Source organism: Lissotriton vulgaris, chromosome 7 (genome assembly GCF_964263255.1).
Source record: "Lissotriton vulgaris chromosome 7, aLisVul1.2, whole genome shotgun sequence".
Lineage (NCBI taxonomy): Eukaryota > Metazoa > Chordata > Amphibia > Caudata > Salamandridae > Lissotriton > Lissotriton vulgaris.
In genome coordinates, this window is record NC_141695.1 from 520,554,442 (window position 1) to 520,567,299 (window position 12,858).

At 56.7% G+C, this 12,858-nt stretch overlaps 1 protein-coding gene across 3 annotated transcripts in view; it reads left to right on the top strand.

Moving 5' to 3' along the window:
- TBCD (tubulin folding cofactor D) overlaps nucleotides 1-12,858 on the top strand; it is a 2,218,561-nt gene that overhangs the window by 1,094,991 nt on the left and 1,110,712 nt on the right. The gene's annotated exons all lie outside the window — the stretch shown is intronic.

Sequence of the window (12,858 nt, forward strand, 5' to 3'; positions counted from 1 at the left end):
CTCAGCACAGATTTAGAAGCCATCACAGTATGGAAACCGCACTTACCACTGTCTTCAATAACATCTGCACTAAAGTGGATGAAGGGCACACAACTTTGCTCAATCTCCTTGACCTCACTGCTGCGTTTGATAGCCTGTCTCCCCAGAGGATGGTTCAACGCCTCCGGGAGATAGGGATCAGAGGCTCAGCTTTGAAGCATCTTTCTTACTTTATCGGTGATAGGGCCCAAACATTGAAATTTGGCTCTTTCTACTCAGCCTCTAAATCCCTGTCTTGTGGTGTGCCTCAGGGCTCTTCCCTGAGCCCAACATGTTTTAAGATAATGTTGCACCCCTGGCAAAGGTTGTCAGATCATTTGGGCTGGAGGTGCTGTCCTATGCGGACGACACTCAAATTATGGTCTCCATATCTCATAACATCAGGGACTCTGCACTTAAATTTTGGCTCTGCATGCAGGCCGTTTCCTCCTGGATGGTGGAAAATTACATGCAACTAAACGGAGACAAGACAGAGGTACTGATCTTCGGTAGTAATCAGTACATCTGGTCTACTGACTGGTGGCCTGCCAGCCTAGGTGCCTGCCCCTTTCCGGTTTCTCATGGAAATAATCTAGGTGTCATTGTTGACAATTCTCTCTCCATGGAGCGCCAGGTTAGTAGGACAATTTCCACCTGTTTTGGCATTATTAGGGTCCTTCGAAAAATTGCTCACTTTCTTTCCTTTGAAGCACACAAGAAGGCTGTGGTAGCACTGGTAACGTCCAGACTGGACTATTATAATGCCCTATATTTGGGCATTAACAAGGGTCTTGTGCAATGTTTGCAGTTGGTGCAGAGGCCTGCGGCTAGACTGGTGATGAATCTTCCAAAATTTCATCCTGTCACAGCCACCATCAGGTCAAGAGGCAACCAGTGCAGTGATCAAAGCATCCTTTTCAAGTCCCTCTGCCTGACTCATAAGGGCTACTATGGCTTAGGTCCTGAGGGCATCAAGTCGATGTTTCAGCGATATGTCCCTAGTAGACCTCTCCGCTCCTCTAATAAAAACCTGCTAGCACTTCCCATGTTTAGAAAATCCAGGTGGGGAGGTAGAGCCTTCTCGCTGACTGCGGCTAGGCTGTGGAACTCCCTTCCGGAAGAGCATTCTGGTCAACCTTCTCACTCCATCTTCCGTAAAATCTTAAAAACCTGGCTTTTCTCACATACTTCAGTATGAGAGTTCTGTCCAGTCCGCTGCCTCCTCTAAGTTTGCATTAGCACCTTAACGCCCTTGGGCTTAGTTCACGCTCTATAAGTCCAATACTTACTCAGTTAGCACTATGCTCGCATATGCTACAGGAGCTCATCCTCCACCATCCTGTCCCTGAGACAAAACAGCTCCAAGGCCAGTGGGACTAGCATCCACCGACAACTCTAAGTCACGGTGAGGGTCAAAGTATGCCCACCTGGTGTGGGCAGACAGCGCTTATTTGGTTGCTGCAAACGCTTCCTTCTGGGGGGTCCCCCACTCACATACAGCACTAGTTTTCCTTAGTTCTCTCAGGGGACCCGTGAGAGCAGTGAGATTTTAAATGAATCGGCCACAGTAGTTCACCATCCCCAGGAAACTGCGAACACCACCGACGGTCATCGGCCCGGGGCTGATTGAATGTCCTATACCTTTGCAGGGTCTGGCATGACCCTATTTTCTGAGAAATGTTATCTGAAAAATGCCACTTTCGATTGGAGGAATGCGCACTTCTCATGATAAAGAGTGAGTCCATTTTCTTGCAGCCTTCAAAACATTGCCCGCAGCCAATCCAGATGTTCCTCAATTGATGGGGCATGCACCAAAATGTTGTCACTGGCATTTATGACCCCAACCTATCCGACCAAAATTTGACTTAGTGTCCTAAAAAACCTCGGCTGCACTAGAAATGCCAAAACTCAGGCGTTTATATCTTCTCAAACCCACGTGATTGGAGAAGTTGGTAATTGCTCATTACTTCGGAGCCAGTATCAGCTGATGATACCCTGCCCGCAGGTCAATTGTGGAAAACCATTTCGAACCACTCACTTCTGCTACAATGTCATCAACAGTGGGTGTCAAATGGCGTTCCCTCTGTATCGCCATATTGGGCAACCCTCTTGTCCACGCAAATTTTCCCTTCGCCAGGCTGTTTGGGTTTACAAGCGATGACGATCGGTGACACCCATGGGGTAGGACCATCCACCTTTTAGATCATGTCAGCCAGTTCGAGCTTCCTTAGCTCCTCTTCTACTTTTGGGCTCAGATGGAAGGCCACTCGGCGATGTTTCAATGCCACAGGTTGAATGGCGTCATCAATATGGAGGTGTATCTGGCGACCAACTCATTCATGTTCCTAAGATGAATACTGACGGTGAATGACACCAGCTGAAGACGTTCCGCTGTCCTACAGCTCAGCAGTATTACAGAGCCTGTTTTGCTAACATATACATTTGCCCTGTTGGAATGGGACTCGTGAGAGATGTCCCTGGTGAACACTTCTGCTAGCGGGAGAGACTTGGCCGATCCAGAAGCAAACACCTGAGTGACGGTGGGGCGTAGACATGGGAGCATAGGAAGAGTTTGTAGCATTGATTGAGCAATAATGTTTATCGATGCTCCCTTATTGATCAAAGCTGGGATTTCATGTCCTGAGAGAAGAATGGTGCATTTTGGGATGCTCCTGGGGTTCCGCTCACCCGGCTGCATGGCATGAATGATGTGCACCTCTCCTTCAACGTCATCCTCGTCCATGTCCTCTTCCTCGTTAGGCACTCCAGGTGTGTGAAAGACATTCCGTGATTTAGGTTTGAAACACTTGGGAGCGGTTGAAGATTAACATACTTTGGCAAAATAGTTCAATTTGTTACATGCTGAACACCGTTTTCCTTGGGCAGGGCAGGGCCCTTGATGAGGATATGGACCTCCACACATGTAGCATGCCTTAGGAGCCGTGGCCGATTTTGAACGAATTTTCTTTGCTCTGCTCCTATTGTCACCACTGCGTTGACCTTTTCTGTCTTCACTTGTCGTTGTTGTTCCGCTTCCATGTGGGCAGCATGCACCTTCGACAGTTCTTTCGAACATTCCATGGTAAGCATGTCAGCCTTGGACATTCTAGGGACCTGCAGAATGTTCTCCCTCAACTTCACTGAGGCGCACCCTTGTATACATTGTGCTCAAATTTCATTATCAGGATGTGGTAGCATACACGTGCTGGTTAGATCTTGTAAGCGAGCGTGAAATCAACAGATTCTTCTGGTGATTTCTTGGCCTGTCGTAACATAGTCAGGGATTGCAATCGTCTCAAAATGAGTGGTGAGCGCCTCCTTCAGAGTAGCGTAGGTGAAAGGAGGTCAATTCTCTGTCATTGATTTTCCAAGGTTGTGGATAGCTGCACCCACCCCAGATGCAACAGCATGGGGCTTTCTGTCTGGGTCTAATGCCACTGCCACAAAGTAGGTCTTGAGCCGCTACACCCAGTCTTTCCAGCGTGCCACTTGTGCAGACGGCGGACTATCCACCACAAACGGTTCTAATGCAGGTATTGAGGCCATGGCAGTCAGAAGACCAGAAAACAGGCACAACTTAATTCAGGAGAGACACCTTCACTCTGACCCAGGCGCCCTTAATTGTAGCAAGCTATCCCAGAACACATCAGCAGAGGGCCATTTTGTGCTCAAATTATTCACAGTCCAAACGTGGGCCACTACCATGAGCGACAGGCAGAAAACAGGTCCTCCTGGGCAGCCACAACAGGGACTGATGCAGGGCAAGCCTAGGCAATACATCATCCAAGCAATGGCATGGTCACTCCCCTCATTCAGTCTTAGTATGGGGATAGAAGCACAGCACCTCTTAGTATGGGGATTAGCAGCACAGCACTGTGTTCACTCACCCATCCAGACACTGGTGAGGCACAGAAAGCTCCTGATTCCCTTGTTTCCCCCAGGATCATGTGGTGGGCTGGGAATCAAAACTCCAGTATCTACACACCTCCAGGGGCTGGCAGCTTGGTTGCCGTCAAGGCCGCAGGAGCGCAGCCTGCTGACTGCACGAGCAGCTGCTTCGTCAGCAGCAAGAACTGAGAGCAGAGGAGTAGGCGTCACTCAGCCTCTCTGTAGCAGGAACAATGACCGCAGCACACCATCAAACAAGGTGAGCGCGAAGGAGCAGCAAAGCGGTGCACGAATGGGTAACTTTCACCCTCCATCGGTAATTTGTTATGAGTGTTGGCCCAGATAACGGTCGTAAAAAAATGGACACCCTGCTGGTAGATTGTGTACATAAAACTGCCATGAGACGCGGGCTCCCAGGGTTCCCAGCATCTTTATTTCTTTTACGTTACTTCCGGGCCCTTCCATCATGGTACGCCGCAACGGGGTGGTTGAATAACACCCCTTACTTGGGAGGCTTCATGGAATGATTGATGTAGCCTCGGAAACATTGAAAACAGTGTGCTTATCGGTAATGTCACTTTGCATCATTAGAAACTCAAAAATTAATGGGACAAAGTGGCACGATCGGTAGCATAAATGACTGTTGAATGCCCAAGCAAGCAGGAGATGTTGGATGCAACTCTGCCGTTTCTTGCACAGATGACAAGACAGACGTTTGTCTCCTAAATACTTGTCTTCCTCCGTGCATTTTAGACCGTGTCTGGTGAAAGAGCTCAACATCTGAATCGCTTTTATGGCTGGCCCCTTTACAACTCCCTGTGAGATCATGAATTGGGGCACACCAGTAGGTGAGGGGGGGAAGCACTGACAAAGATAACCAAAGTGGTGTGAAAAAGGCCGCTTTATTGGAATCAGGTGCACCTACAACAATGTCCCCACCTGGCCTGTGCCGAACAAAACTACTGCTCACTAAATAACAACTGCCTGACAGCCCCCACCCCTAAATTTTACCCCAACATTTCAACTTAAATACAACCATCCACTCAGCAACCTACCCCTCGACTGACCTCACCCACCGCCTACCATACAGTCCCAGGCCTCCAGCAAAACCACCCTATCTCCTTAGGAAAGCGCCACTCGAAAGTCGCTTACGACTTTCGACCCCCCCCCCCAGGACTCCTGCCTCCTGGGATACCTGTTTAACAACAAGGGGTGGTGATGGACAGAGTATCTGAATTAAGCAGAACACTCCTACCCAGTCAACAGATCCGGGCTTGATCCATCACCGTTTTTTAGCTCACTGCACCATCCCAGCTCAGAACCTGGCTACATGCAAATTAGTCTGTCCCTGGCCCAGTGCATCATGGGAACAGGGCAGACCAAACTACCAAGCCAATTCTTTTACTGGAAAGGAAACAAGCGTCCGGGGACCGGTTTCTGGAATTACAGCCGTCTTCGGCCCGGCTTGCTTGAATCCTGATGGTGCAGTGAGCAAGGGACTCATGTCTGAGCATACCCTTCCACGCTTATGGTGGACAAAACGATTCAGAAAAGGGGGTGGTGATGGACAGAGTATCTGAATTAAGCAGAACATTCCTACTCAGTCAACAGATCCGGGCTTGATCCATCACCGTTTTTTAGCTCACTGCACCATCCCAGCTCAGAACCTGGCTACATGCAAATTAGTCTGTCCCTGGCCCAGTGCATTATGGGAACAGGGCAGACCAAACTACCAAGCCAATTCTTTTACTGGAAAGGAAACAAGCGTCCGGGGACCGGTTTCTGGCATTACAGCCGTCTTCGGCCCGGCTTGCTTGAATCCTGATGGTGCAGTGAGCAAGGGACTCATGTCTGAGCATACCCTTCCATGCTTATGGTGGACAAAACGATTCAGAAAAGGGGGTGGTGATGGACAGAGTATCTGAATTAAGCAGAACACTCCTACCCAGTCAACAGATCCGGGCTTGATCCATCACCGTTTTTTAGCTCACTGCACCATCCCAGCTCAGAACCTGGCTACATGCAAATTAGTCTGTCCCTGGCCCAGTGCATCATGGGAACAGGGCAGACCAAACTACCAAGCCAATTCTTTTACTGGAAAGGAAACAAGCGTCCGGGGACCGGTTTCTGGCATTACAGCCGTCTTCGGCCCGGCTTGCTTGAATCCTGATGGTGCAGTGAGCAAGATACTCTGTCCATCACCACCCCCTTTTCTGAATCCTGGGATACCTAAGCACCCCCAACGCTCCATCCAAAACCTCCCTCAGCTGGACTAAGTACAACTCCATGCCATACCTGGACAGGTGAACCCCATCCTCCCGGAAAAAATAGACTGCGCCATAGCGCAGTTCCGGGTGCTCCATCCTCCCCACCCCCTCCCTGGCACAGAACTCCCGCATCTCCCGATTAATTTTCCTCCGTGCCCTGTCTATGGCTCCCGGGCGCTCCGCCCCCCTCCACACTCGCCTGGGAATAAACTCGGACCAGATGATATGACAGCCTGCCCATTGCTTCTTAATTTCCTTCATGTCCCACTTCATCTGTTTGAGCAGCGCCACCAAATCGTTCTCGCCCAGATGAATCACCACCACATCCGGGCAGACCCCCCTCTCACTAACATGTTTAACAACGGCAATAACTCGTGCCAACGTCTACCCCCTTTCCCCCTCCAATGACAACGATACAACCCTGCATCCAATCTCAAATTGAGTGTCCGTTGCCTGTCCCACTCTGCCTGTTCCGCCCTCTTGATGAATGAGTGTCCCACAATGTATATATTCAACACAGCCTCTTCCCCCAGATGAATCACCACCACATCCGGGCAGACCCCCCTCTCACTAACATGTTTAACAACGGCAATAACTCGTGCCAACGTCTACCCCCTTTCCCCCTCCAATGACAACGATACAACCCTGCATCCAATCTCAAATTGAGTGTCCGTTGCCTGTCCCACTCTGCCTGTTCCGCCCTCTTGATGAATGAGTGTCCCACAATGTATATATTCAACACAGCCTCTTCCGGCCCTGCCACAGCACCTGTAAAGACACACATGTCAAAATCGGGAATCGCTGTTACAACACCCCCTCCGCCTCCCTCAACCGCACGTACGTCCGGTAACAATCCGACTTCCACCGTCCCAGCTTCTGTATCTCCTCCTTACCCCAACCCCTCCGTGCCGCCTCCGTCGCCGCCCCGATCCGAAAGGAATGCGTCCCGAACGCCAGCGGGTCCTCACCCATGTGCCGCAGGGTGCGCCGCAGAACCCACAACGCCTGAGACGCTGACACTCCGTCACCTCCATCTCGACCAAAGACCTCCCCCTCCTTGTCGCCGCTGCCCGCCATCAACCTCCGCCCCCACGCTGCCGGGCACACCCCCTCCCAGCCGCCCGGGCGCAGGACCACCCAGGTCCCAACCCCCCGCTGGTCTGTCTTCGAGCGCCGCAAACGCACCGCCACCTCCTGCACTCGCACCTCCACATCCCCCCACAACACCCCCCACCTCCCCTTTGCGCCCAGCAACTCCGACACCCGAAACGCTCCAAAGAACAGCCAGGACATCAGGGTTGAAAAACGCACCGCCTCGAGCTCGTCCCTGCACACCGCCGGAAGCGCGCCAATGACTCCCCCCAGCAATTCCACCGTGATGGGACGACGCAGCCGCACCTTCGCACCCCTCTCCCTCGCCCACCCCTCCAGCAGCTTGGTCCCCAGTTCCCACGCCGACGGGGGGTAGCCCCACCACAACTTTCCCATGAACGCCACCGCCGACAACTTCCCGCAATCGACACCCGCGACAGCCCTCTATCCATGAGCGCCAGCATGAACCTTACCACCACCTGTTCCTCGCGCTGCCACCGGTCCCCTCGCCTCACCGCACCTGACCTCAGGAATTCCTCCAACGCTAGCTCGTATGCCTTCCACGTGGACACTGCTACCGACGCTTTCACCAATTGAAAGACCCGGCCTCGCCCACAGACCACAGCTCCTCCGGCACCGGCGTCCTGACTTCCTCCGCCGCCGTGTCTAGCCCATGGAACCTCTCCCACTGTGAACGAGACAAGGCATCGGCAATGTCATTGTCCACTCCTGGAACGTGGCGCGCCTGAAACAGTATGTCATTCTCCAAGCAACGCAAGACAAACACCCTCATCAACTTCAAAACCTGCGGGTCCCGAGCCGACTGCCTGTTCACCACCTGCACGACGGCCATGTTGTCCACTCGAAACAGCACGCGCTTGTGCGCCAGCGCCCCTGCCCACACCGTGACTGCCACCACCAACGGGAACAACTCCAAAAACGCAATGCTCCTCCCGCCCGCCTGCCACTGCTCCGGCCACTGCTCTGCACACCATTTTCCTTCCCAATACAGACCGAAACCGCCGCCGCCCGCCGCATCCGAGTACATGGTGACGTCCCACTCCCAGTCCTCCGCCGGCGCCATGGGTACACCATTGAACCGTTCAAGAAACGCCCGCCACATGCGCAGATCCTCCTTCATTCCCGCCGAGAGGCGCACATGGTGATGCGGCAAAGTCAAACCGGACAACGCCAAACCCAAACGCCTGCAAAACGTCCGGCCCGCCCGCACCACTCGATAAGCAAAATTCAAATGCCCCAACAACACCTGCACCTCCCGCACCATCACCTTGCTCTTGCACTACATTCCATTTACCAGACCCAGCATCGCTGACCTCTTATCTTCCGGTAGGCGCGCTTCCATGGCGACCGAGTCGAGCTCGATACCAAGAAAGGACAACACCGTACTGGGACCACACGTCTTCTCTGGCGCCAGGGGAACCCCAAAGTCCCCCATCAACCCGGCCAAACCATCCAGCTGCCGCTGACAGTCCGCCGTTCCGGGCCGCCCCACCAGAAAGAAATCATCCAGGTAGTGCGTCACTGACTCCGAGCCTGTGCGCCTGAAAAAACCCAGTGCAGGAATGAGCTGAAACGCTCAAAAAGCGCGCATGAAATGGAGCACCCCATCGGCAGCGCCTTGTCCACGAAGATGAGACCTTGAAACTTGATCCCCAGCAGCTGGTGATCCGGCGGGTGCACCGGCAGGAGTCGGAACGCCGACTTGACATCGCATTTTGCCATCAGCGCGCCCTGTCCCGCCGCCGCGACGAGCCTCCGCGCCACGTCTACCGACGAGTAAGTCACCGACGCCAAATCTGCCGAAATGTAGGCGTTGACCGACTCCCCTTCCGGCCAAGCAAGTGCTGTATCAGCCGGAACTGTCCCTCTTCTTTCTTGGGCACCACCCCAATGGGGGAGATGATCAAGCCCGGCAACGGCGGTGCTGTGAAGGGGCCCGCCATCCGACCTTCTCTTACCTCTTTGAACAGTTTCTCTCTCACAATGCCCTTGTGTGCGTTCACCGACTTCAAATTGTCCGCCCAGCGAGCAATCCGAGGGCCCTTCTACCCCAGCCTGAACCCCTCTCGAAAACCCCGACGCAGCACTGCAGCATCTTCCGCCCACGGATATGCCGCCAACCAGGGCTCCATCCGCTCGATCCTAACCGGCGTAGGAGCCTTTTCCCATAGCCCCAGCGCCACTCCCTCTGCCCCCTCCCCTCCCCCCAGCCTGTCCCCCTCTGGCTGGCACCGCCCCCTGCCCGGGCTGCTGCCCCGGGGGGCCACTGAGCCCCCAGCAACGCAGCACTGGATGCCGACGCCCGCATGACGAGCACTCGTGTCGGATTCGGCATGCCGCCCGCCCGCACGCTCCTCGATTAAAGTCCCAGCAGGCCCCCACCGTGGCCTGGCCTCCAGAGTCTCCCTGCCCCACCCCCCCACGGGTGGGGCGAGCCGCAAAGGGGGTCAGCACCAGCGGCAAACCGCTTGCCGTGTAAATGGTGCGGCCAAACTTGGCCCCTCCCATCGTCTGCTGGTATAGATCCGAGTCCAGCTCCCCCATGCGCTTCCGGGTCCGCCGCCATGCGCGCCCGGAATTCCTCATCGTAGTGTGACCACGCGAACCCGCCATAAGTCACCTGTGCCCTCGGCACCACGTCCATATATTTGAAGAGCGCGACGGACCGGTCCGGGAACTTCTGGCAGTACACGCTCGCGTATATGAGGAAAGCCGCCGACCAGTTGTCTAACGTCAGGGGTACCTTTGGACGCCTGGCTAACTCCTGTTCCTCATCCTTTGACCCCTCCTTTGACGTCAACTCCCTGTGGAGAAGCTTCAAGATGTCAATGTACTCCCCTTTCCATATCTTTTCTTTCGTCGCTGCCGAAAGGTGGGCCCCCAGCGGCTTGGTCAGCCCCATGTATGGTAACTTACGCACCGGCACAACACACATTTCTCCTCCCCTCCCCCCACCCCCCCCCCAGTCCCCCCACCGGCTCCTGCTCTCCAGCCGCCGCCGACCCACCGCCCGCGCTCGACCCGTCTCCGCTCGGCGCTGCGCCGTCCGTGCCCACACCCGCGTCCTGCACGTACCGTCACCTGCAATGTACTCCCCTTTCCATATCTTTTCTTTCGTCGCCGCCGAAAGGTGGGCCCCCAGCGGCTTGGTCAGCCCCATGTACGGTAACTTCCGCACCGGCACCACACAACTCTCCTCCCCTCCCCCCACCCCCCCGCCGGCTCCTTCTCTCCAGCCGCCGCCGACCACCCGTCTCCGCTCAGCGCTGCGCCGTCCGTGCCCACACCCGTGTCCTGCACGTACCGTCCCCGCACCAGCCGCCACCCATCTTCCCCCCCCGTCCCCACCGACACATGCACACAGCACCGCTTGCCACTCCCCGCTCAGTCACCCGTCTTACCTGGCGTCAAGGTCGGCGTCCTTGCTGGATCCCGCCGCCTAACCAGTGGAGCTGAGGGGGCCGTCACTCTGGGCGCTTCTTGCCTTGCTGGCACCTGTAACACACTGCTAACAACGTTACAAGACCCCCCGTCCTCCCGAATCTCTCCTTCTTCCTCCGACTCTCCATCAGCCGGCTCCACACCACCCCGGCCCCTCACTTGGGGTTCCAGCCGGCCCAACATCGCTCTCTCACGACCCACCGACTCTCCATCAGCCGGCTCCACACCACCCCGGCCCCCCACTTGGGGGTTCCATCCGGCTCAACCCCGCTCTCTCACGACACACCCGCATCAGATCCAACAAGTCCACACTCGCCCTCCTATCTTCCACACTCGCAAGCAAATCAGAAACATTCGCATCCATCCTTATTCCCCTGCCCCCGGCGGCCGTAAAGACCCTTCGGGGAGGGGCCGGCAGAGACGCATCCCGCCTCCATACGCCGTTGTCCTGATTGTGCCCCCTCGCTGGAGCTCGGCTGCCCGCACCAAACAGAGCCGGCCCATCCTCTCGGTGGGTGGGAGCCGCATGCTGCTCCCCCGAGCGCCTCGCAAACAGCTCCTGCCAAGGGAAAAAGGTGGAGTCCAGCATGCCAGGGTGAGAAAACCCAACCCCTTCTCCCCCCCACGCGCCGCCCACTCCCCCATCCCCTGGCCGCTCCCCTCCCCCAACCTGCCGAATGGCCTCTGCGCCGCGACGGGATCCCCCCGCCCCCCAGGTCCCAATCCCCGTCCCCGCACCCTGGCCCACCCCACACCCCGAAACCCCAGCTCGGCCCCGCACCCCCTCCACTCCAGGCCCCTCCCCAAGCTGCACCCCCGCTCCCCTCCCCCACGCCGTAACTCCCCCTCCGCCCGCCACTTCCCCTCCACCCCTCCACTACCCTCTGCCTCCCCTCCACTACTCCCCTGACCCACCCCCCCACCCCCGACTCACCTCTCCCACCCGCCGCTCCGCGCACCCCCCCAACACCCCTGTCCCACCCCGCCCCTCTGCCCGCCCCTCCCCCCACTCCTCCCCCGCTGTCTCGGCGACTCCTTCCCGCCCCGGCCCCCCACGCCCCCCCTCCTCCCCTGATGAAGAACCCCAGTCCAACTCTGTGTCCGCCCCCCCCCCCCCACCTCCTCCTCCACTTCGGTCTCCTCAATCAGCAGTGGGGACCCCGCCTCCCCATCCCCTCCCGCCAACTGCCCGCCTTGCTCTTTGCGCCTCGGCCCCCCTCCTCCTCCTGCACCGTGCCCCCCTTCCAACAAGGGTCCCTCACCACCCTCAGCCCCCGGACCCCCCTCCCCGCTCCCCTCCCCCACCCCCGGCAACACTACCTGGACCCCCACCTCCACCCCCCCCTCCCTGCCCTCCCATCTCAGCCACCGCCTCGCGGTCCGCCCCCGGCACACCCACCCCCCCTCCCCCCCACCTCCACGATAAACTCCAGGGCCTGCTTCTTTCCTTTCCGCCCGGCCCGCTTGTGATTCGCCCTCCCACGCCGCGCTGCCTCCGTACGCCGTCCTCCGCCCTTCGCTCCTCCGCCCCCCCCTCCCTCCCCGCTGAGGCGGCCGCGACCGCGGCGGCTCACACGCCGCCACAGCGGCGCCGTTGGCAGCGCGCCGCTGTGGCCTTACCTTGAGGTCGGGCTGCACGATGTCCAAGCGGCCCGCCTCACTCAGCAGCCGCAACGCCTCGGCCACCCGCGGATCGGAGCACTCCGCCATCACGCCCACGACAACGCCGCCTGACACCACTGCGCACGACCACGACAAATTGCAATCCCCAGCGGCACCAGGTAAACGCCTACAGTCCGCCTCCACAAAAGACCACAAAAACTACCTTGTGATCCTGGCTGCTGTGTCACTGCACCACAAACAGTGTGCAGTGACACAAAATGGCCGCATATATACATGGCCAGCCCAAAACCAGGCCAAGGAGCCCAACCAGCCCATAAACACCAGCTACGGCGAACCTTAAGGGTCAGACTTCCTCCCCCCCTCCCCTGGTGCCCCAAACTTCCCCGGGGGGGAGAGCCTCCCACTGGTCGGCCACCCCCCCAAATCCCCATTTATTATGCAGCCCGCCCCACTACACTTGAAATCTAAAAGTCAAAATAGAGCTTCCGTTTGGCTCATGTTACACATA